Source organism: Scyliorhinus canicula, chromosome 3, assembly GCF_902713615.1.
Source record: "Scyliorhinus canicula chromosome 3, sScyCan1.1, whole genome shotgun sequence".
NCBI classification, from domain to species: domain Eukaryota; kingdom Metazoa; phylum Chordata; class Chondrichthyes; order Carcharhiniformes; family Scyliorhinidae; genus Scyliorhinus; species Scyliorhinus canicula.
The window spans coordinates 181,219,004-181,243,288 of NC_052148.1; positions in this window are offsets into that span (position 1 = coordinate 181,219,004).

Genomic DNA, 24,285 nt, shown 5'->3' on the forward strand with positions numbered 1-24,285 from the left:
GTTTGCTAAGCAGCAGGTGGAGGGGTTCCCTTCGCTGCCCCCGCGGGGGGTAAGGGATAGGGTGCTTTCGGGGGTGTGGGTCGGGGATGGGAAGGTGTCTAACATCTACCAGGTGATGCAGGAGGTGGAGGAGGCGTCGGTAGAGGAGCTGAAGGCTAAGTGGGAAGTGGAGCGGGGGGAGCAGATTGAGGAGGGGACATGGGCGGACGCCCTGGAGAGGGTGAACTCTGCCTCTTCATGTGCGCGGCTTAGCCTCATCCAGTTCAAGGTACCGCACAGGGCTCATATGTCCGGGACGAGGATGAGCAGGTTTTTTGGGGGTGAGGACAGGTGCATTAGGTGTTCGGGGAGCCCAGCGAACCATGCCCATATGTTTTGGCCATGCCCGGCACTGGGGGAATTCTGGCAGGGGGTGGCGAGGACGGTGTCGAGGGTGGTAGGGTCCAGGGTCAAGCCAGGCTGGGGACTCGCGATATTTGGGGTTGGGGTGGAGCCGGGAGTGCAGGAGGCGAAAGAGGCCGGTGTTTTGGCCTTTGCGTCCCTAGTAGCCCGGTGGAGGATCTTGTTGCAATGGAAAGATGCGAGACCCCCAAGCATGGAGACCTGGATCAATGACATGGCGGGTTTCATTAAGCTGGAGAAGGTCAAATTCGCCCTGAGGGGGTCGGTACAAGGGTTCTTTAGGCGGTGGCAACCTTTCCTCGACTTTCTGGCTCAAAGATAGGGAACTAGGTCAGCAGCAGCAGCAACCCGGGGGGAGGGGGTGGCGGGAAAGGGGGGGGGTTTCAGGAGGGCATTGTTTATGTTAATTTAATTTATTGTTAATTTATTTTGTTGTTTATTGGGTTTGGGGGGCTGGGGGGGTTCGTTATATGCGTTGTTATGGGTGCAGGGGGGTGTTTATTATTGTTATTGTTATTATTATTATTGTTCTGTTGTTATACATTTTTCAAAAATCTCAATAAAAATTATTTTTTTTTAAAAAGGGTCCAGCTCAAGGGAGGATCTGCCTCTTTGAGAAGCACAGGGCTAGGGAGCAGCAGACAGAGACAGCTCAGCATAGGCAGCTTACCTTAGCTTCACTGGTCATACCTCTTGACTGTATTATACCTAGTTAAGCTCTGGAAACAGAACAAACTCACTGAATAAAGTATTTGTGTTGGCTGGAAGTCTACAATTTTAATTCAGACTTCGAGAATAACATACCCGGTCCGGCAGGTCTAGGAATGGCCGGCACCGCCAGGCCCCACAGCATATCCCTGTCACCCCCGCTGCCCCCTGGGCCTGCTCAATGCCCCACGCCCTCCAGGCAGCCCTGCCAATGGCAGGACCAAAGCCCTCGGTCAGGCCTCTGCATGTCCTACCTCCTCTCACTCCCTCATTGGCCATGGTGCGTGTTTCACGATTTTTAAAACCACAACCACAAACCACAAAATCACCCCAGCGGAGGCGGAGCATCGCACAGGCACTGCAGAATACTGGGTCAGGCACGCTCATGATATGCGAACAGCATTTACTGTATTTGAAGAGTAGAACGCATTGACGCCGCTGTCAAGACATCGGATCATGGCATTCTGGTGGGTACCCGGCGCCAACACGAATTTGCCTCCACGACTGATTCTCCACCCAATCGTCTTTCCCGATTTTGGCGTTGACCGACGGAGAATCCTGCCCAAGGTCTTTACTTGAAATGGTAAACAGATTCTAAACGGGAATAGACAACAACAAAAGAACTTGGAAGTTCTGAATGGTTTATGGTTGACTGATGTTTTTTCAGGGGAACTTTTGTTGCAGAGTTTAATTTCAAGGTCATTATGGTCTTTGCACAACAGAATTGTTTCCGTACTTCATTTGAAAAATGTATTGAAAAGAGTCATTCAATCTTGGGAGAGCATCGCAGATACGGAAGAGAGGAATAATTGCATGAAGCCACCAATTTGATCAAAAATTTTGGATTCATTAAATTGGAAATAAATATTTATTTTTGATTTAAGTGGGCACAGACTATATTTTGTGCCTTCAGGTCGATATCAGGTGATAAACATATTATCGCCTGGATGTACCTTATTTGGTTTATGTCAAACATTTGACATTGTGCTCAATGAAGAATGATAGGTTTGATTAGTTGGCAGGTTATTAGATTCACACTGAAGTGATTGAGTCAAAATGCACATTAAATAGATGGGTTTCACAGAATGAAGGAATTCTGACTTCTATCAGTATGATTGACATTCACCTGCATGTTGTACAAACGTGCTTTTGATTGTACACAAACTTTACTTGTAACAATGCACTCACTAAATTGTGATGTAGTACAGGGTTATTGTTAAATATATAAATATATAGTCTACATCATCAGTGTTGTAAGATCACATGACAACTGAGTGTGCTGAGAGATGATTCTATGTGAAGCCCTGTACTGTACATAGTTAGTGTAATGTTCAATAAAAGATCAACTTTACCAATAACCTTGCCTCCAGCAGTATCTGTAAATCCAGATCATGAACAATCCTATCTGAGCCCATAAGGATGATAACAGATGGTGACAACGGAAAACACAAAGCAAAAAGCAACAAGAGCCTAACAACCGGAAGATGCAGCTAAAGAAATGGCTGCGGCACAAGGACATACCTCCACTCACCATCCTTTGCCCTTACCCCCTCCAAACCAACCCACTTCGTATCATTTGGCACTTCATTGACAGCTTTGACACTTACTTGACAGTTTTGACAACTGGGCAGTTCCAATGGGTTTGTGCATAAAAAGTGCATAATCATGGTCACTCTCCCAATGGGAATACGGGAGCCTTTCATAAGGGACACCTTATCGCTGCACAAGGGCACCTTGGCTATCCAAATAAATCTATCAAGTTCAAATCTCCTCTTATCTGTTCTAATCTGCACATTCTGCAGTTCAGGCCCCTGCCTACCAAAATTCCATTTCCTTGGAGGCAGCTCCCTCCGCAAATCAGCATGTATGAACCTTGGCCGGACTCGACTCTCAGTCCCACAAGAAGAAAGAGGAAAGAAGAAAGAAAATCACTTATTGTCACAAGTAGGCTTCAAATTAAGTTACTGTAAAAAGCCCCTAGTCACCAAATTCCAGCGCCTGTTCAGGGAGGCCGGTACGGGAAAGATGGGAACTGTCAGGCTTGGGGCGGGACTTTGAAACCTCAGCCATTTCTGGGATTTGAACCACAGTGTTTTTTCTCCACAAGTTAAGAGGTGATTTAATAAAGGTGTTTAAAATCATGAAGGGTTTTGGTAATGTAAAAAAGGGGAACTTATTTCCAGGGGCAAAGGGTTGGTAACCAAGGGATGTAAACTTTAAATAATTTGCCATCAAACCAGAGGAAATGTTTGGAGATTTATTTAATGCAACACGTTGTTAAGATCTGGAATGATCGACAAGAAGGGTGCTGGAAGCAGATTTAATCATAACCTTCAAAAGGGAGTCAGATAAATACATAGAAACAAGTTTAGCTTCTAACCTCTTGTTCCTGTTGCTCCATTGAGTGAAATCATGGTCGATCTGTAAGTTCACTCAACTTGAAAGGAGAAAACTTGTAGAGCTTTGGAAAATGTTCAGGGCAATAGCATTACATAGATTTACATAGAATTTACAGTGCAGAAGGAGGCCATTCGGCCCATCGAGTCTGCACCAGCTCCTGGAAAGAGCACCCTACCCAAGGTTAACACCTCCACCCTATCCCCATAACCCAGCAACCCCACCCAACACTATGGGAAATTTTGGACACTAAGGGCAATTTATCATGGCCAATCCACCTAACCCGCACATCTTTGGACTGTGGGAGGAAACCGGAGCACCCGGAGGAAACCCACGCACACACGGGGAGGATGTGCAGACTCCGCACAGACAGTGACCCAAGCCGGAATCGAACCTGGGACCCTGGAGCTGTGAAGCGATTGTGCTATCCACAATGCTACCGTGCTTCCCAACTAATTAGATAGTTGGATGGGGTGAATTTAATGGGTGATGGGCGGGGGGCGGGGGGGGGGGTTATTCCTCATCTCCAGTCCAGCAGTCGAAATTTCGATCTGCACCACATCGACTTCAAATCTGGCTACCGCGCAATGATTATACGGGGATAGCGGCCTTAATGAGGTGAAAGTGGGACTTCCATCCCTCAGGCACAGGACGGGGTGGGAATCGCGCCGTGCGGTCGGCGGCCACTTGCAGCAGTCTCCCAGCGCTTCTCCAGCCCACAATGGGCCGAAGTCCTGTAGGTTCTTTGCCAGTCTCGCTAGCGTAGATTAGAGTAGGTCCCTTACCGGCGGGACCTGGCGGCGGAGTCCCTTCAGCCCCGGCTGGTGTGGTGCCAAGGCCTTCCACGCCAGCCGGCAGGGTGAAAACCGCTCCAGTGCCGGCTTTGCCCCTGAAGGTGCAGAGGATTCACGCCACTCCGTCCCACCGGGACCCCCCGCCCCGCAAGGTACGGGAGAATCCCGCCCGAGAGATAGGTTACTGAAGCTTGTTATCTTCCACTCATCAGGACAAACTCAAAACTGCCAAACATCAAATTATCACAACATTTTATACTACATGGGAAAGGGTGTTTGATTGGCCGAGGTGTTGCCATGAAGACAGCTCCCCCAAGCTCTAGGGCAATTTTAAAAATGTGCAAGGCTTCAGCATATTCCTTTATTTTCAGAGAACGGAACCCTGTGTATGAATGTATGCCACTTCTAGCAAGTGTAAATATGCCATTTCATGAGCTGGACTGATGAGCTTAAATTGTTTTTTAATGTAGTTATTGGCACATTCAAGATTGTTGGCCACATGTGGTGAAACCACATCTAACTGAAGACGTTGTGTTTTGGGGTCAGCTCTATGTTAGCTGAGTTGAAGTAGAATGCTATTACTTGGTTTATTCACTTGCTGTCTGCTCCATAAGAGCAGCTTAATGATTTGCGCCTAACCTCGTCTCACTAAAGTGTTTCAGTTCATCCTTGTAAAGATTGAAAATCTACACAAGTAGCCATATGTGAAAGACATGCGGCTGAATTCTCCGTTCCTGAGAAGTGTTGATGTCGGGGCAGGATTTGTGGACTTGTACGACAGCAAAACTGGCGCGGCACCTGGACCGATTCAGCGACCAGTGAGGGGCTAGCCACCGGCGCCACGTGGAACACAATCGATTCCAATGAGAAATGGTGCCGGATTTGCCAGATTCACAATTGACACTCAGGAGGTTGACATGCTGCAGGCACGTATACACACTGCACTCCCCACACACACCATCCCAGCCAACAAGATGGCAGTGAGGAGACCAGCCCCACACTTCACTGACGGCGAGTTAGAGATCCTGCTGGATGCTGTGGAGGAGAAGTGGGCAAACCTGTACCCCAGCACGGGAAGAAGGCTGCCAGCCACCGCCGTTCACCGTGCCTGGGCGCAGATGGCAAACGCCAGGAGCAACACAATCTGGACTGTCCAGCAATGCCAGAAGAAACGGCATGAGCTCCTCAGGGTGGCCAGGGTGAGTCGGCAGCACTGTGCCCTTGGCACCATCCCCTGCCCCACACAGCCATTACCCTCACTGTCCACACCCCACTGAAACACCACCCTGCACCACAAGCCGGCACCCATATCGGCTGCCCTGACTGGATGCCCAGACCACTGAAGCCACCAGCTACCCACCCCCTGGGCTGCATCCATCAAATTGTCTAACACTATGCATTCCCCCCCCCCCCCCCCCCACCACCCCACTTGTATGATGCGCAGCTGATGGTCACACACCACCTGCATGTTGTATTGTGCTGACTGGACATTTAGGGCCTCCATGGCAGCGCGGATGCACTGTGTTCCAAGCTCTTTGAGATCCCAGGCAGGTCTCCCCTCGCGCCTGTAAGGAACCATTGGTGTAAAGGTTCAGAGCGACCATCACCTTGATGGCCACAACGAGCGGGTGTCCTCCCCCATGTCCCCACGGTGACATCACCTTGACAGCCACAGAACTGGGGCGGTGTACAGGCATGGACCACCATTGCTGCAGCCTGTAGGGCAGCCATCTTGCTGCGCACAGCACTAACCACACACCGTGGTCCCTGGTTCTGCACAGTGACACCGGCCTCATGGGAACCCTCACCCTCCACCCTACCACCCCCGCACTCCAGCCCCACCCTCCATCCTACCATCCCCACACCCCAGCCCCACCCTTCATCCACCACTCCCACACCCCTGCCTCCACAGTCCATCCCACCAGCCCCATACCCCAATCTCCATGCCACCATTCCTGCATCCCACCCTCTACCATGCCATCCTCCCCAACTGGCCACCACCCACCAGCAGGGCATCACGCAGCCCACCCAAGGGCAACTCACACTGTAGCTCCTACGGGATGGCTCTGGATGAGGTGGCGCAGAGCGTACCGCTGGCAAGGGCAGCGCCAGCTGACAGTACCCCTGACAGCAGGGGCAGATGCCAGGGCCAGAGAACCCCCATGGTGCCGGTACTGACGAGGCCCGGGATGTGGAGAGGAGGGGGCAGGGGGAACATGTGGGGCAGAATCCGCAGTGCTAACCAGGACCACCATGTAGCCCGGTGGACCTGGTTGAGCAGGGGGGGGCATGTAGCAAGTTAACATGTTGGCCTTTCACCCCCTGCAGACAATGGACATTAGAATTCAACCAGCAATTGTGGCCTCCCTTTGTCATGGACATTAATGCGAAAAGTCACGATAAAGTACATGTCAGGTAGATGAGCTTTTTATTGCTTTTCTTCCTGATTATGTAGAATCATGATTGCTCTGTGTAAAATAGAAATTACGTATCACACATACTAATTTCAATAAATTTGAATTTTCCGTGATGAAACCTTAAGAGCTTGGAAAATCCCAATTACATGGACGTGACTATCATGCGTGGGAAATACAAAGACGACATTACTGCCGTACATTATCAGTGAAATTAGAAGCTCTGCTTTTCTTTGAAGTCAAATATCTTCCTATACAAATGCCAGCCTCTATGAAATTAGACAACCAAAGCAGTGCAAGGTTGCTATAGCAATGTCTGCTCCTTTGCTGGATTTCAAATACACCAGAGGTATTCAGAAAATTACATTTGCTTTGCCACTGAAAATAATGAAAATCAAAAGAAATATTGACAACAAGCCAAGCACCACGTGCTCAGAACAATATTCTTCAGCAGTCATTCCATTAGTATTTATTATCATTGAAATGTCAAAACTGTTAGCATAACAACATATATGTATAAACTTTCTTGCAGTGAGATTGAGGTTAAATTCTACTCAAGGTCAGCTTCAGTTCCTGTGCAGAATCATTCCCATTAACTGTGAAGGCAAATAACATTGAGGACCTGGGTGGGTTTTGGCCTTCTGGAAAGGGCGGTCCCATCGATAGTGGAGATGCAGACACAGAGCCAGGGACTACATGAGGTGCTGTCGGTAACTCTCCAGCGTCTGCAGCTGCAGTTGGTGGAGTCCAACTGGGTGCAGGGGAAGGAGGTGGCACCGACCATGCGTGTCACCCAAGCCAACACCGCATGGGTGGCGTCCGCGGTGGAGGCCTTGGGGGCAAAGGTCATGGGTCAGGATCCCCTAGGCCTGGGGCACTCTGTGCAGGCAGTGTCCGAGGCATAGGACAGGGCTGCCCTGTCACAGCAGCCATGTACCAGGGCCACCTGGACATTGCAGCGGCGCTCCAGAGCTTTGCCCAACCACAACGGTTTATGGCTGAGGGCACCGACGGCATTGCCTGGGCACGGCTGACCTCAGCCAGTCCCAGAGGGAGGTGGCTCAGTCCCTGTGCTTCATGGCCACGAACATGGAGACCCTGGTCGAGATGAGAGCAGACCTCCAGGACTGACAGCGCTAGTGTTTGCTCTGGTTGCACCCCAAGGAGTAGCCCAGGGGTCATCGGGTACCCCAAGGGAGGAGGAGGTGATGGAGCCCATGCCAGTGACTCCCTCAGTGGAGGTTCCAGAACACCACAGCACCTCGGACTTTCCCCCTCCTGTCCCTGGTGCATCTGATGGGCAGTGGGCAGAACAGGGTGTCACCACGCCACCTGGGATACCTGAGCGATTGCTGAGCTAATCCAGGCCCCATCGCTCCAGAGGACCGCCGCCAAAGGGGACCAATGTCATAGGGCGGGAATCACACAGGCCGCCTCCACCTCTGATGTACTGCCTGGGGATCCACCGAGACAGAGCGTTAGGGCCCGTAAAGCCAGAAAGGTAGACACCAGTTAAGTTGGCAAGGGTGCATCACGCAGGATAGTGTTAGGGGGAGAGGGCACAAACCATTATGGAGATGTTCACCTGTTATGTTCAAACTAAACACCTGAGCATAAAGTTCCAAACTGCCTCGGTGCTCCTTCAAAAGAGTGTGAGGGGCAGATTGGGCTGGGCCAGCTGCAGAAGGGGTGCTGGAGTCCCGTGTGCCCGGCCCTGGCACAAATGTTGTGCGGCCTTCTGTGCCTTCCCAGGCCGCATCCTTGCCCTCCTCTGCATCCTCCTCATCGGATGAGGCCTGACAGTCCTTACGTCCTCCAGCATGTCGCCCCTCTGCTGCACAATGTTATGGAGGACATAGCATGCCACCATGATGTGGGAGAGTTTCCTAGCGCTATACTGCAGGAAACCCCAGAGAGGTCCAGGCACCTGAACCGCATCTTCAGGATGCCGAAGCACCACTTGATCATGCCCATGGTCGCTGCACGGGCATCATTGTTCTGGGTCTCCCCGATGACTGGATAGTCGTCATCAGTCACGACCGCAGCAGATAACCCCTGTGCACAGGAGCTAACCTGTGTGTGCACCTCGATGGTGTCAGGAACCGTCAAGTGAGGCAGGATGAAGGCGTCACGCACACTGCTTGGGTATTGTATGCAGACGTGCATGATGTGCAGCTCATGGTCATACACCAGCTGCATGTTGAGCGAATGAAACCCCCAATGCCCCAATTCATCTATACATGGGTAATTGAGGCCCCCGCACCCCACCTCACATGGGCAGAGCACCTTTGGGCTCGATCCCGTTGCAGGCAAAATGCCAGCCTGGCACCTTGTCACTGCCAGCCTGGCACACTGGCAGTGCCCCTGACAGATTGGCACCCTGCCCGGAGGCTGACCATCTGGAGGCCTCCGTTTGCTTGGAATAACACCCCCTAAGTACCGTTCTGCCTGGTCTCCATTTGTGGGGCTGGGGTCTCCTCAGTGAGGCCAGTCAATGCCGAGTGGTCATTAGATCCGGCGCGAGCACGGCAAGCTTAAACTTACCTAGCCGTGCGGGACTTGGTCCCGCCTATTGTGGATCTACTTAGATCTCGCGAGGTATAAAGGCCATTGGAAATTTCTCAGAATCTACCAGCCTCATCACGCCCCAGTTCCAACAAGATGTGGCTGGTAGATCGTGTCCAGTATTTCACCTTTCGTTGTAGTTAGTACATGTGATACAGGACGAAGTTCATGCAACATGAACCACAAGGTCATGCTGCAGCTGTACATAACTCTGGTGCGGCCACACCTGGAGTACTGCGTGCAGTTCTGGTCACCACATTATAGGAAGGATGTGGAAGCTTTGCAAAGGGTTCAGAGGAGATTTACTAGGATGTTTCCTGGTATGGACGGAAGGTCTTACGAGGAAAGGCTTAGGGACTTGAGGTTGTTTTCGTTAGAGAGGAGAAGGCTGAGAAGCGACTTAATAGAGACATATAAGATAGTCAGAGGGTTACATAGGGTGGACAGTGAGAGTCTTTTTCCTCGGATGGTGATGACCAACACGAGGGGACATAGCTTTAAATTGAGGGATGGTAGATATAGGACAGATGTCAGAGGCAGTTTCTTTACTCAGAGAGTAGTAGGGGTGTGGAACGCCCTGCCTGCAACAGTAGTAGACTCGCCAACTTTAAGGGCATTTAAGTGGTCACTGGATAGACATATGGATGAAAATGGAATAGTGTAGGTCAGATAGGCTTCAGATGGTTTCACAGGTCGGCGCAACATCGAGGGCCGAAGGGCCCGTACTGCGCTGTAGTGTTCTATGTTCTATGTTCTATGAACCTGCTGATTATGCAAAGGACCACGTCAATGCTTTGCGAATGGCTTTCCAATGTGATCCTTTGTAACGCACCACCACCTACTCGAGGGCAGTTAGGGATGGGCAATACCGTCTGGTAATGCCCACTTCCCATCAGCGAATTCTGAATAAAATAACCTTTGAAAATTAACATGACCGCAGACACCAGCAAAAACAAAACAGCACAAAAGCAGCGGTAACATTTATTATGTTATTATTAAAGTTTATGTATTCTCGATCAAAATATAATAATACACCGCATAAATATGAATTTTTGTGTTTTTAAAGTACTTTGGAAAAATTTTGTCATTTTATGTAATCATCTAGGCTTCAGCCAAGCCCTCAATAATACATGGTGACAGAAGGCTCTCCCCCACACACACTGCAATTAGCTCATCTCCGACCATCATACACAAATCACATTTCATCTTCCCCTCCCTCAACCCCCCGAGGAGTTGGGACGTCTTGCTGAAGTTGTACAATAAGAAGTCTTACAACACCAGGTTAAAGTCCAACAGGTTTGTTCCAAATCACTAGCTTTCGGAGCACTGCTCCTTCCTCAGGTGAAGTTGTACAAGCCATTATTAAGGCCACACTTGGAATACAGTTCTGGTCACCCTATTATAGAGAGGATATTATTAAACTAGAAAGATTGCAGATTTACTAGGATGCTACCGGGACTTGATGGTTTGAGTTATAAGGAGAGGCTGGATAGACTGGGACCTTTTTCCCTGGTGAGTGGCCGCATCTTGACCACTGGTATTGATCTTGACCAATAAAGGGGTGGTTAAATATGAACAATGTTCAGGAAGCAAGCAGACACAGGGCCTGCATGCATATTGGAAAAGGCAGCTCCCAAACAAGACTGTAGGTCAATTAACATATTGATGGCCCATCTCCGGGAACAAAGGAAAGACACTCAAGCAACCGATCAAGCTCCAGACAGCCCGGCGCCAGTTCCCCAAACCGAAAGCGTAAGCAAAGCAAGGCCAACAGCCACCTAGGACACGCCCAGCCATCAGGGCACCCACCCCTTTATTGGTCAAGATCAATACCAGTGATCAAGATGCGGCCCAATTAAGTGGGGCCCAAGTTCAAGGCCCGCGCGAAGCCCCTTCGGGTATAAAAAGAAGGCCCCGAGAGAGAATCTCTCTCTAGGACTCGGCTCTCAAAGTGGAGAGACCCGTCCACCAGCTGCACCAGAAGCAAGTAAGTCCAAGGTCAACACTCGCTATCAGACAGACGACCTTAGCTGTTCTCCTGTGACACCTTCGCACCCAACGGCCTCAGATCCAAACAACGGCCATTGTTCCTCTGACTGAGTGGGCACCTGAAGTTAAGTATAGGCGTTAGCGTTAGATGTTTAGTTTGTAGTATTTTGTGCATGAGTAGATATTACTGTGTGTGTAAATAAATAGTATTGACTTTGAACTAACTAACTAGTGTATTGGCCCTTTGATCAGTATTCCGGTTTGAACCTTGTGGCGGCATCGAAAGATACCTGGCGACTCTCGAGCAAACATAATTAGGATTAAGGAAGGCGACCATATTGACCGCTGTATTTATAACCAGATAAATATAGCAGCACAGAGAGACTCGGGAATTGAACCCTCAGTTCGACTAAGCCACCTTTATGGGTATTATAACCAAATCCTGGGTGTCGCTTGTATTTTATGTGGGTTAATTTAAGGGTTAATGCTGCTATTGTTTAATAAAGTTTGTTGAATTTTATTCATGCTTTTATGTTTTGTTCTCCTCCTTATTAAAGACATTTGGCAAACTTTGATTAAATACTGTTCAAAGTATCTGAACTGAGCAAATACAACAATAGTGTGTGAGAACATTCTTGGTTACACAATGATAAGCATGCTTACTTACTCTTTCAATTGTTTTCACCGCCAAGTGAAAATCAGGGTTTGTGATCCGCTGCAAAACATAAACTTGTTTTGTAAATGTAGCAATATATGCATAACGATATCCGTGTGCTCATTAGTTGCCATTTTGTTGCACACTGAAACATATCTCAGCCGCTAGTGGAGAAAATTGACAGCAGTTGTCCACCCCATCCTCTTAAATGAGGAAGATATGTATTTCAATTGTCGGATAACAGACTGAAATGGAAGTGAGGTTGAGATCTGTCATGGTATCACATTCTCGCCTGAAGGCTGCCTTAATGGCAACCAGGCTAATGAGAATATCGGAGCTACATCTGTTTGTGTATTTTATCTTGAAAGGGTATTGCCTGAAAGAGATTCAGTCGTGCAACAATTTTGAAGGGCGGCTGAAATAGCATGCAAAAAGATTCCCGATACTGAACACTACATTTATAGCAGAAACAATCACTATGAAGACCCCCTTAAATAAAATTTCTTACAGACAGATCTTTCCAGAAGGAGATTAGCTTTTTTCTTGTACTTGCCTTCAAAGTTTAAAAAAAAATTAAAACCTGAAATGCTGATATTTATTATATTAAGTTGCAGAATCAATGGCACGTTTTTCTGCAAGTTGTAATTTTATCCAAAATTGACTTTCACTATGAATTACAATGAGTGAAGAGAGAAAGGTTATACTTGTTAATACTGCAGATCACTATCAGTCTGACTGAGTCATGGACTGAATTAACATGTGGCTAATCTGGAGGAAATGGTTGGAGTCAAACAGAGCTATGACATTACATAAGATCATTCAATTAGTTTGATTGTAATTCCATTAGTCATACAGTACTAATTTTTAGACAGGAAAAAAACAATTTTCTCCATAATCCTGCTCCGTCATGAAGCCCACCAATCACCAACAATAGCCATTATGGGTGCGATTCTTCGCTTGGGAGAGAAAGGGTGGGATTCTCCATCCAGCGACGGCAGAATCGCAAAACGCGTTTGAGCAGAGAATCGTGCGTGAGGTGAAAATCGCGGCCGGTGGCCAACAGACTGCCGTGCTGTGTGTTCTCGGCAGCGGCAACAATGCATTCCATTCCGCACATACAGTAAACACCGCTTGCACATCATTAGCGGGCCTGACACAGTATTCTCTTTACTGACAGAAAGCTTCACTTGTGGTTTTAAAAATCGGTAAAACAGCCTCTGTGAGGGCAGCACGGTGTCACAGTGGTTAGCACTGTGGCCTCAGGGCGCCGAGGTCCCAGGTTCGATCCCTGCTCGGGGTCACTGTCCGTGTGGAGTTTGCACATTCTCCACATGTTTGCGTGGGTTTCGCCCCACAACCCAAAAATGTGCAAGCTAGGTGGATTGGCCACACTAAATTGCCCCTTAATTGAAAAAAATTAATTGGGTACTCTAAATTTATTTAAAAAACAGCCTCTGTGGCTGCTGAGGGAGAAATAGGAGGTAGGACATGTTCCTAGAGGCAGGACCATGTGCTGTCAGTCCTGCTGCTGCTGTTGCTGCTGCAACTGGCTGCGGGGGGTGGGGAATTGCGGTAGGTGACGAGGGGGGGTGGGCCGTGGGGCCAGAGTGACCACTCCCGGGAGCGTGATTGCACAGAGTGACACCATATGTCTGGGTACCCCCACCCCACCATCCCGAGATCCATCTCCCACCCTCCATCGAACCACCACGGCACGACCCCCCCTCCACAATCAGGCACCACCCGCGGCCCACCCAAGGGGAATGTCCACAGTAGCCTGTACAGGAGGGTGCCAGCCGGGGGTCCCAGAGCATTTTGCCAGGATGGATAGGGCCAGCCACTGGTACTCATGCCAACAGGGACAGGTGCCAGAGCCAGAGGCCCCCACAGTGCTGGACATGCACGAGGCCAGGGGTACAGTGCAGAGGGTAGAGTCCAGAGGAAACAACCAGGGGTAGGTGTAGGGATGGGAGAGGAGGGAGGGACGGAGAGGTTCATGTGGGGGCAGGGCTGCAATCCAGACTGGGGCCACCGTGTAGCTCAGTTGGGTAGGGTGGTTCGCACCATGATAGCATGTTTGCCTTCCACCCCCTACAGACTATGGACTTCACAATGGGCAGCACGGTAGCATAGTGGTTAGCACTGTTGCTTCACAGCACCAGGGTTCCAGGTTCGATTCCCCACTGGGTCACTGTCTGTGCGGGGTCTACACATTCTCCCCGTGTGTGCTTGGGTTTCCTCCGGGTGCTCCGGTTTCCTCCCACAGTCCAAAGACGTGCAGGTAAGGTGGATTGGCCATGCTAAAATGCCCTTAGTGTCCAAAAAGTGTTGAGGAGGGGTTATTGGGTTACAGGGATAGGGCGGAAGTGAGGGTTTAAGTGGATTGGTGCAGACTCGATGGGCCGAATGGCCTCCTTCTGCACTGTATGTTCTATAAGGATCTAACCAGAAATGCTACTAACTCACTCTGGCCGCCTTGAGGAGGTCTGCAGGTTCTTTGTACACTGCTGTCCAGTCTGGCAGTGGGGCCCACGGTGCTCACGGCCTCTGCCACCTGTGCCCAGGTTCGGTGTACGGAGGTGGGTGGCAGCCTCTTATCACCCCTGGGAACAGGATGGCCCACCTCTCCTCCACGACGTACAGCAAGGTGTCCAGCTCTGCATCCGCAAACCGCGGTGCCGCACTCCATGCTGCCATCTTGTTGGCTGGGATGAGTGTGTGTGGGAGTGGAGTGCTGATATGTGGCTGCAACTTGTCAGCCTCCCGAGTGTCAATCTGACCCCGGCAAATTGGACACCGTATTTCATTGGAATCGCTCGAGTTCCACGTGGTGCCGATGCAAGCCCATTAATGGTTCATGAATTGCTCCAGGGCCAATCGCCAGGTCACAGGTCACAGCTGTTCTCCTTCCAGGAATGAACATATGGAGCTTCCAGGTAAGTGTTACAGCTGTGATTTTTTTCACTGCCTCTGTTTGGACTGCTCTCTAGCTTCTAGACAGGAGTGTCTTTTCTGTGGGGGGAAGAAGACTGGGTCCCTTTTGTCAGGGGTCCCTGTGAGGGTTCCTTCAGTTGGGGTGTCCAAGGGGGCGGTCCTTTAGTTAGGGTTCTCTTAAGTGGGTCCTTTATTTAGAGGTCTCTGTGGGGCTTCTTTCAGTTAGGAGTTCCTGTTGGGGGGGGGGGTGTCTCCCTTTTAAGGGGGTCCCTGGGGGGGGGTCTCCCTATTAAGAGGGTGCCTGGGTGGTCTTCCTATTTAGGAGGTCCCTGGGGGCTGTCAAATTAAGGGGGCTTAATTTGACCTCTTGGGGGTTCTCACATTTTGAGGGCCCGGTAGAGCGGTGGACAGGTAGTGCATTATAGAGGCAAGGGTGGCCCTCAGATGGACTTGTGGGGGGCAACTCCCTTAAAGAGTTATCTCCTTGCACCACCGCGAGGTCCACCACATCAGGCTGATACTTGGTGAGAACTGTAGTAATACCCGGGATTCCTGGCCTTGTGAACCGGAGAATTGCGGAGGGCTGGAGAATAGAGTTCAGGGCCTGCTAAATGGGAGCAAATAGTCCTGCTGCCAGCTGGGGGTCAGAGCATCGAAATCGGATTAGCGCCTGCCAACGCCCAGCACAATCCCGATTTTTCAATTCTCCACCCCATCAGAAAACACACTTTGTGCGTCCTGGGACAGAGCATACACCCCTAGTGGACAGATATCCACTACATAGGTTCCTGTCAATACTAGTAGCATTTTCTATTTGTTCTTGGAATGCGAGCACGTCCAGCATTTGTTGACCATCCCTAGCTTAGCTCACTGAGCTAAATCGCTGGCTTTTAAAGCAGACCAAGCAGGCCAGCAGCACGGTTCGATTCCCGTACCAGCCTCCCCGGACAGGCGCCGGAATGTGGCGACTAGGGGCTTTTCACAGTAACTTCATTGAAGATTACTTGTGACAATAAGATTCTTACAATAAGAAGCTTACTCCAAGATTCTGCCAGATGTTGTGCAATGACCTCAATCGAGATCAAGACCTGGATATGGTCTCAAAGCCAGTTGCATGCTACTGGTAAAATTTAGTCCAATAAGACTGATTGAAAACACATGGGAATAATATGTGTTTTACAGAGAAATGTGGTGTAAAACAGATCCACGTAGATATTGGTGACAACAATGGTCCAAAAGATTGAAGACCCTTTGAACAAAAGGCCCAATTTGAATCAATATAACGACAGTGGAAAACATTCCACTAGAAAGAATTAGTGAGTAGGTGGTGTGTCTCAAGTGTATGCTATTGACTACCAGTTTGTAAAGTAGCTATCCTGCAAGGTTTATGACCATAAGGATGAACTAAAGCTGGAGTAGGTCAGACGGTCACCTGGGCCTTCTCTGCTAATTCTGACTGACCTTCAACCTCAACATTTTTCTGCCCAGTCCCCATAGCCTTGCTTCCTTTAGAGTCCAAAAACCGAACAATAACAGCCTTCAAAATACTCTATACTGAACACCAACAGCTAGATGGCGGGAGTGGCCGAAATCGGGAACCATGCCCGTCGCCAATTGGTTTCCGATCTAACCAACCCACTCCCTTGGCGAGGTCAGGATCCCACCACAGTGTGGCGAGAAATCAATAATCACCAATTAAGACTAATCTCCATCCCATTAACAGGAAGGAGTGCTATTGAACAGCCTCCCATGCTCTAACTGCCTCCCCAGTGAGCAGTCACACGAGCGCCATTTAGTACACCTTTTTAAAAACATGAAGCATTAGCCCAGTACTCTGTATTCCTGTTACTCCTTCTAAAATGAATCACCTCACACTTTCCTGCATTAAACTCCATTTGCCACTTCTTAGCCCAGCTCTGCAGCTTCTCTATGACCCTCTGTAACCTGCAACATCCTTCCGCACTGTCCACAACTCCACTGACTTTAGTGTCATCCGACTCACCCATCCTTCTAGACCCTTCTCCAGGTCATTTATAAAAATAACGAACAGCAGTGGACCCAAAACAGATTTCTGTGGTACACCACTAGTAACTGAATTCCAGGCTGAACATTTCCCATCAACCATCTTACATCTAGCCAATTTCTGATCCAAACCGCTAAATCACCCTCAATCCCATGCCTCCATATTTTCTGCAATAGTCTACCGTGGGGAACCTTATCAAATGCTTTACTGAAATCCATATATACCACATCAACTGCTTTACCCTCGTCCACCTGTTTGGTCACCTTCTCAAAGAACTCAATAAGGTTTGTGAGGCATGACCTACGCTTCACAAAACCGTGTTGACTATCCCTAATCAAATTATTCCTTTCTCGATGATTATAAATCCTATCTCTTATAATCTTTTCCAAGACTTTGCCCACAACAGAAGTAAGGCTCACTGGTCTATAGTTACTGGGGTTGTCTCTACTCCCCTTCTTGAACAAGGGGATAACATTTGCTATCATCCAGTCTTCTGGCACTATTCCTGTAGACAATGACGACATAAAGATCAAAGCCAAAGGCTCTGCAATCTCCTCCCTAGCTTCCCAGAGAATCCTAGAATAAATCCCATCCAGCCCAGGGGACTTATCTATTTTCACACTTTCCAGAATTGCTAGCACCTCCTCCTTATGAACCTCAAACCCGTCTAGTCTAGTAGCCTGTATCTTAGTATTCTCCTCAACAACATTGTCTTTTCCTGTGTGAATACTGATGAAAAATATTCATTTAGCACCTCTCCTATCTCCTCGCACTCCACATGCAACTTCCCACTACTGTCCTTGACTGGCCCTACTCTTACCCTAGTCATTCTTTCATTCCTTTAGGGTTTTCCTTGATCCTACCTGCCAAGGAATTCTCATGTCACCTCCTGGCTCTTCTTAGCTCTCTCTTTAGGTCCTTCCTGGCTAACTTGAAACTCTCAAGCACCCTAACTGAACCTTCACGTCTCATCTTTACGTCTCATTCTTTCTCTTGGCGAGTGATTCAACTATTTTAGTAAACCACGGTTCCCTCGCTCGACCACTTCATCCGTGCCTGATAGGTACATACTTATCAAGGACACGCAGTAGCTGTTCCTTGAACAAGCTCCACATTTCAATTGTGCCCACCCCCTGCAGTTTCCTTCCCCATCCTATGCATCTCAAGTCTTGCCTCATCGCAATTGCCTTTCCCTCAGCTATAACTACTGCCCTGCGGTATATTCCTATCCCTTTCCATCGCTAAAGTAACGTAAACGAATTGTGGTCACTATCTCCAAAGTCCTCACCTACCTCCTAATCTAACACCTGGCCTGGTTCATTACCCAGTACCAAATCCAATGTGGCCTCGCCTCTTGTTGGCCTATCTACATACTGCATCAGGAAAACCTCCTGCACACATTGGACAAAAACGGATCCATCTAAAGTACTCGAACTATAGCGTTTCCAGTCAATATTTGGAAAGTTAAAGTCCCCCATAACAACTACCCTGTTACTTTCGCTCCTATCCAGAATCATCCTTGCAATCCTTTCCTCTACATCTCTGGAACTTTTCGAAGGCATATAGAAAACTCCCAACAGGGTGACCTCTCCTTTCCTGTTTCTAACCTCAGCCCATACTACCGCAGTGGACGAGTCCTCATCAGATGTCCTTTCTGCCACCGTAATACTGTCCTTGACTAACAAAGCCACACCTCCCCCTCTTTTACCACCTTCCCTGAGCTTACTGAAACATCTAAACTCCAGAACCTGCAACAACCATTCCTGTCCCTGCTCTATCCATGTCTCTGAAATGGCCACAAAATCAAAGTCACAGGTACCAATCCATGCTGCAAGTTCACCCACCTTATTCCGGATGCTCCTGGCGTTGAAGTAGACACATTTCAAACCACATTCCTGCCTGCCGGTACACTCCTGCGACTTGAAACCTTACTCATGACCTCCCTACTCTCAACCTCCTGCACACTGGAGCTACAATTCAGGTTCCCATCTCCCTGCTGAATTAGTTTAAAAGCTCCCTAAGAGCATTAACAAATTACCCCCCGCCCGGCTGTTGGTAGGGAGTCGCCCCTGGGCTTGGGTGGGGGGGGGGGGGGGTAGAGAGGGTGGTCCAGCGCCCATGGGCACGGCATGCCACCCCCCCTCATTGTGCATACCTATAACAGGGGCAGCTCCAGCTGCTGCCTATCTGTCTCACCGAACACACCCGGGACAGAGCCTGTCCATGGTACTATGGTGATGGTCACTTTAAATCCCACTCTTTCTGGCTGCACAGCTGAAGGTTACTGCGAATAGGAAATTGGCAATTCTAGTAACGTGAGAACTCCACAGCTCCCAAATGGAACCCCTTTAGTACACGTGCTATGACAGAGGAGGTTGTTACTGTAACATCCCAATCAGGCTGTGAGGCCTGGACACGCCGCCTGAACTGCGTATAGTTCTTGTCACCACATTACCAAAAGGATGTGGATGCTTTGGGGAAGGTGCAGAGGAGGTTCACCAGGATGTTGCCTGGTATGGAGGGCACTAGCTATGAAGAGAGGTTGAGTAGATTAGGATTATTTTCATTAGAAAGAGGTTGAGGGGGGACCTCATTGAGGTCTACAAAATCATGAGAGGTATAGACAGGGTGGATAGCAAGAAGCTGTTTCCCAGAGTGGGGGACTCAATTACTAGGGGTCACGGGTTTAAGGTGAGAGGGGAAAAGTTTAAGGGAGATATGCGTGGAAAGTTCTTTACACAGAGGGTGGTGGGTTTCTGGAACGCATTGCCGGCGGAGGTGGTAGAGGCGGGCTCGATAGTGTAATTTAAGATGTATCTGGACAGATACATGAATGGGTAGGGAGCAGAGGGATACAGATCCTTAGAAAATAGGCGACAGTTTTAGATAGAGGATCTGGATCGGAGCAGGCTTGGAAGGACGAAGGGCATGTTTCTGTGCTGCAATTTTTCTTTGTTCCTTTGTTCTTTGAATGCTGGGGGCATCAACACCACAGAGGCAGCAGCCAACATTCCAACATCCAGGAGCTGGGTCACAGCCCTGGGGACATTCAGGGTGGATACATGGACCGGGGAAGGAACCAGGTCCAGGTAACGTTCCCAGCAGGTGTCCAGTGTCCGGTGTCTGGGGTCTGGTGCCCAGGGTACCCTGCTGCAGCCAGGGGTGCATGTGTAGAGTTGGTTGGATGGCACACTGAGGGTTGGCAGGGATGTGAGGGTGGGGTATGCTTGGGTGATCCGAGGGTCCCGGGGTGGAACACTCCCGAGGACTTCCCTGGGAGTGTCCACACTACATCCTGGAGCAGTTGGAGATCCCCAGTGACACTCCCAGGGCAGCGTGCACACAGGTGCATGATCTTCATGTGGTGGTCGCACACGTGCTGGCGTTCAGGGCGTGTAATCCCTTCCTGTTTATGAAGGGCGCTCCCGGACTGTCCGGTGCACGCAATCTGCCAGCCCTAGCCCCCCCCAATGTCGCAGTATGGTGGCACAGTGGTTAGCACTGATGCATCACAGCGCCAGAGACCCAAATTCAATTCTGGCCTTGGGTGACTGTGTGGAGTTTGCACATTCTCCCAGTGTCTGCAAGGGTTTCCTCTGGGTGCTCCGGTTTCTTCCACTGTCACAAAGATGTGGTTAGGTGGAGTTGTCATGATAAATTGCCCCATAGTGTGCAAGGATGTGTAGGTTAGGTGGGGTTACGGGGTTAGGGATGGGGTAGAGTGGACCTGGGTAGGTTGCTCTTTCAGAGTGTCGGTGCAGACTTGATGGGCCAAATGGCCTCCTTCTGTGCTGTAGGAATTCTGTGGTTCTGCACCATGGTGTCAATGCTCTCAGCGATGCTCCTCTATGAGCGGGCCATGCTCTCCAGTGCCTCGCCAATGTCTACCTGCAGCTGGGATACAGTCCTCGGTGACTGGGACACACTCCGCAGCACCTCGGAAAGGTCCACCTGCATTTGGGACACGCCTCTCAGTGACTAGGACAGACTGTCGAGGCGCTTAATATATTTTTTTTGAATTTATAGAATTTACAGTGCAGAAGGAGGCCATTCAGCCCATCGAGTCTGCACCGGCTCCTGGAAAGAGCACCCTACCCAAGGTTAACACCTCCACCCTATCCCCATAACCCAGTAACCCCACCCAACACTAAGGGCAATTTTGGACACTAAGGGCAATTTAGCCTGGCCAATCCACCTCACCTGCACATCTTTGGACTGTGGGAGGAAACCGGAGCACCCGGAGGAAACCCACGCACACACGGGGAGGATGTGCAGACTCCGCACAGACAGTGGCCCAAGCCAGTATCGAACCTGGGACCCTGCAGCTGTGAAGCGATTGTGCTATCCACAATGCTACCGTGCTGCCCTATATGGCCGTCATTGTCTGGGCAATGCCTTGGACCCAACTACTCATGCTGCTGGTGCCGTGCTCCAGGCTCTCCACTCCGTTTGCCACTTCAGCAGTGTTGACCTCAGTACCATGCTTTACCGACACCATCTCCTGCACCCACAGCCTCTGTGACTCCTCCAAACATCCGTGGACCTGCTGGAGTGTAGCTGACAGCCTGAATCTCACGGCCGCACCCTATCAACTGCATCAGCTCTGGGGTAGCCTCGTCCAGAGGCTCAGCATCTGACTGGGACTCAGCTGGGTCCTGGGATCCAGCAGCCCTCTGACTGCTGTCTCCTCTGGACATTCCTGCCTCTACCTGGTATGCATCTGCATCTGTGTGGTGCTCACCCGAATGGCCTGTTCCTGTCCTGTATTGTTCTTTGTTCTATGGACGCCCACTGGGGTATGTGTCTGCGCTGGTGGAGGGTGGGGATAACATCCGAGATGCAATGATGGTGGCATCCTCGGACTCTCCTCCGAGATGTTTTCTTGAGAAGTGGGGGGATGGGCGGGGTTGGGGGATGGGCAGGGTTGGGGGGGCACCCACCCCGGATGGGCCGGCACTGTGTGTTTGTGATCCTGCGGGAGAATGAATATGTGGTCAGTGGGCGGGAAGGATCATCATTCTGACATGAACAAGTCACCTGGGTTGGGGCCAGTGGATCCTCATCTCTGCAGTGCAGGCCAATCTCAAATTCGGTGACTGATCTGTCCTCGGTCGCCCCCGCGCCCTCCAGGGCCTGTTTCACGTAGGGGGTGAGGACCCTGAGGTACGGCACCCTGCCACCTGTCTAGGCCCTCCCCCATCTGTTGTTACCCAACCTCTCTTGTAGGGACACAGAGAGGGTGTAGTGAGCTTCATTTTTAATGCTTCGCTGTGGTGGGGGCGGGCGTGCTATGATCGGCGTGGGCTCCGATGCTCGTCATGGGCGAGGTGTACTGGTGGCTGCCAAGGTGTGCTGGAGCAGCTGGCAATATTGTGCTGGAGGGGACAGGCGCAGGGTCGTTGGGGGTGGCAGGTGCGACCGGTGCTGGAGGCTGATGCCAACTTGCCCATGTGGCCCGGTGGAGATCATTGAGGTCCTTGCGGCACTGAGTGGCAGTCCTCCACGCTGATGGCCCCTGAAACTGCACCCCAGGTGGCACTCCAACAAGGTTACCCATCTTGACTCCACGGCATCCATTAATCTGGTCAGGGCGCCATCCCCGAATCGTAGTGCAGGTCTGCATGGCGGCATGTCTGCGTGCTGTCAGGGATTTGCTCTGCGGAATCAGTTTAAGTGCTGCTCCCCCTCATTAGCTGGAATCTGCCAAGCGGTCCGAGCGAATCAACCAGCAGGTCGGTCATTTGCGGCGTGGAGCCCATGGGGTTCCATTAAGTGGCCTAATTAACATTAGATACTGGTGGTGGCTTCACCTGGTCAGCTGTAGGGATACTCCTGACATTTCCTGCTCACGACCACACTTAGAACAAATTTGATTGGAGGGCGACCTGAGAGGGGTCCAAGGATTCACAATGCTCTGAGTGAAGAAATCTCTCCCATCTCAATACTAAATGGCCAACCACTTATCCTGAGCCTATTACCTCCTTGTTCTAAACAGCCTCTCAGCATCTGGCCTGTTTGGCCCTCTCAGAATCAACATTTCAATGAGATTGTCTCTCATTCTTCTGAACTGCAGGCAGTACTGGGAACCCTCCCATCACAGGAAACAATCTGATACTTAACACATCGATATAAAGAATATCAGTTTTTCACATCACTACTTGAAAAGGTAATTGTGAGTTGGTGAAGTGTATAAATGTATATAAATGTATCTTCTGCTGCAGCTGGAACCAGAGTAACACACATCAGAAACACCCGCAGTAACATTTAAACCTGAATTTTAAAAAAAAAAATTTTTTTTTAAAATAAATAAATTTAGAGTACCCAATTATTTTTTCCAATTAAGGGGCAATTTAGCATGGCCATTTCACCTAACCTACACATCTTTGGGTTGTGGGGCGAAACCCACGCAGACACGGGCAGAATGTGCAAACTCCACATGGACAGTGACCCAGGGCCGGGATTCGAACCCGGGTCCTCAGCGCCGTAGGCAGCAATGCACTGTGCCACCGTGCTGCCCCACATTTAAAACTGAATTAAGGTCCAGTCCAAACATGGCATTTTACAATTTACAGATGTTCTGGGGCAGAAAGAAGTTCTAAATATTGCGCGAAATAGGGATGAGGAAGGGATAAAACTTTAGTCACATTTATCAATGGAAATGTTCACTATGTAATCCACTTTTATGTTCTTGTGCCTTTGGCCAATAGGAATGGTGCACATAAGAACATCCTAGTTTGCTCAACCTCCCCTCATCGTCAACACCCTCGAGGCCATGGAACATCCTGGTGAACCTTTCTTGCCCTCTCTCCAAAGCTTCCTTGTCCTTCTGATAATGTTTTATATAGCTGCAACATAATTTCCCAACTTCTGTACTCAATGCCCTGGCTGATGAAGGCAAGCATGTCACATTCCTACTGAATTACCTTAGCCACCTGTGTTGCCACTTTTCGGGAACTGTGGACCTGCACCCCTAGATCCCTCTGTATGTTAATGTTCTGTCATTTACAGTATAATTCATACCTAGATTTGATCCTCCAAAATGCATCACCTTGCATTTGTCCGGATTAAACTCCATCTGCTATTTGTGTGCCCAAGTCTCCAATCTATCTATATCCTGTTGTATTCTCTGACAATCCTCGGCACTATCAGCAACTCCGCCAATCTTTGTGTCATTTGCAAACGTGCTAATCAAACTACCCACATTTTCCTCCAGATCATTTATATATACCACAAACAACAGTGGTTCCAGCAGAACACCAGTAACTACAGTTCTCCATTCAGAAAAACACCCTTCCACTGCTACTCTCTGTTTTCTATAACCAAGCTAGTTCTGTATCCATCTAGCCAGCTCACCCCAAATCCCATGTGATTTTAGTTTTTGTACCAATCTGCCCTTCACTAACT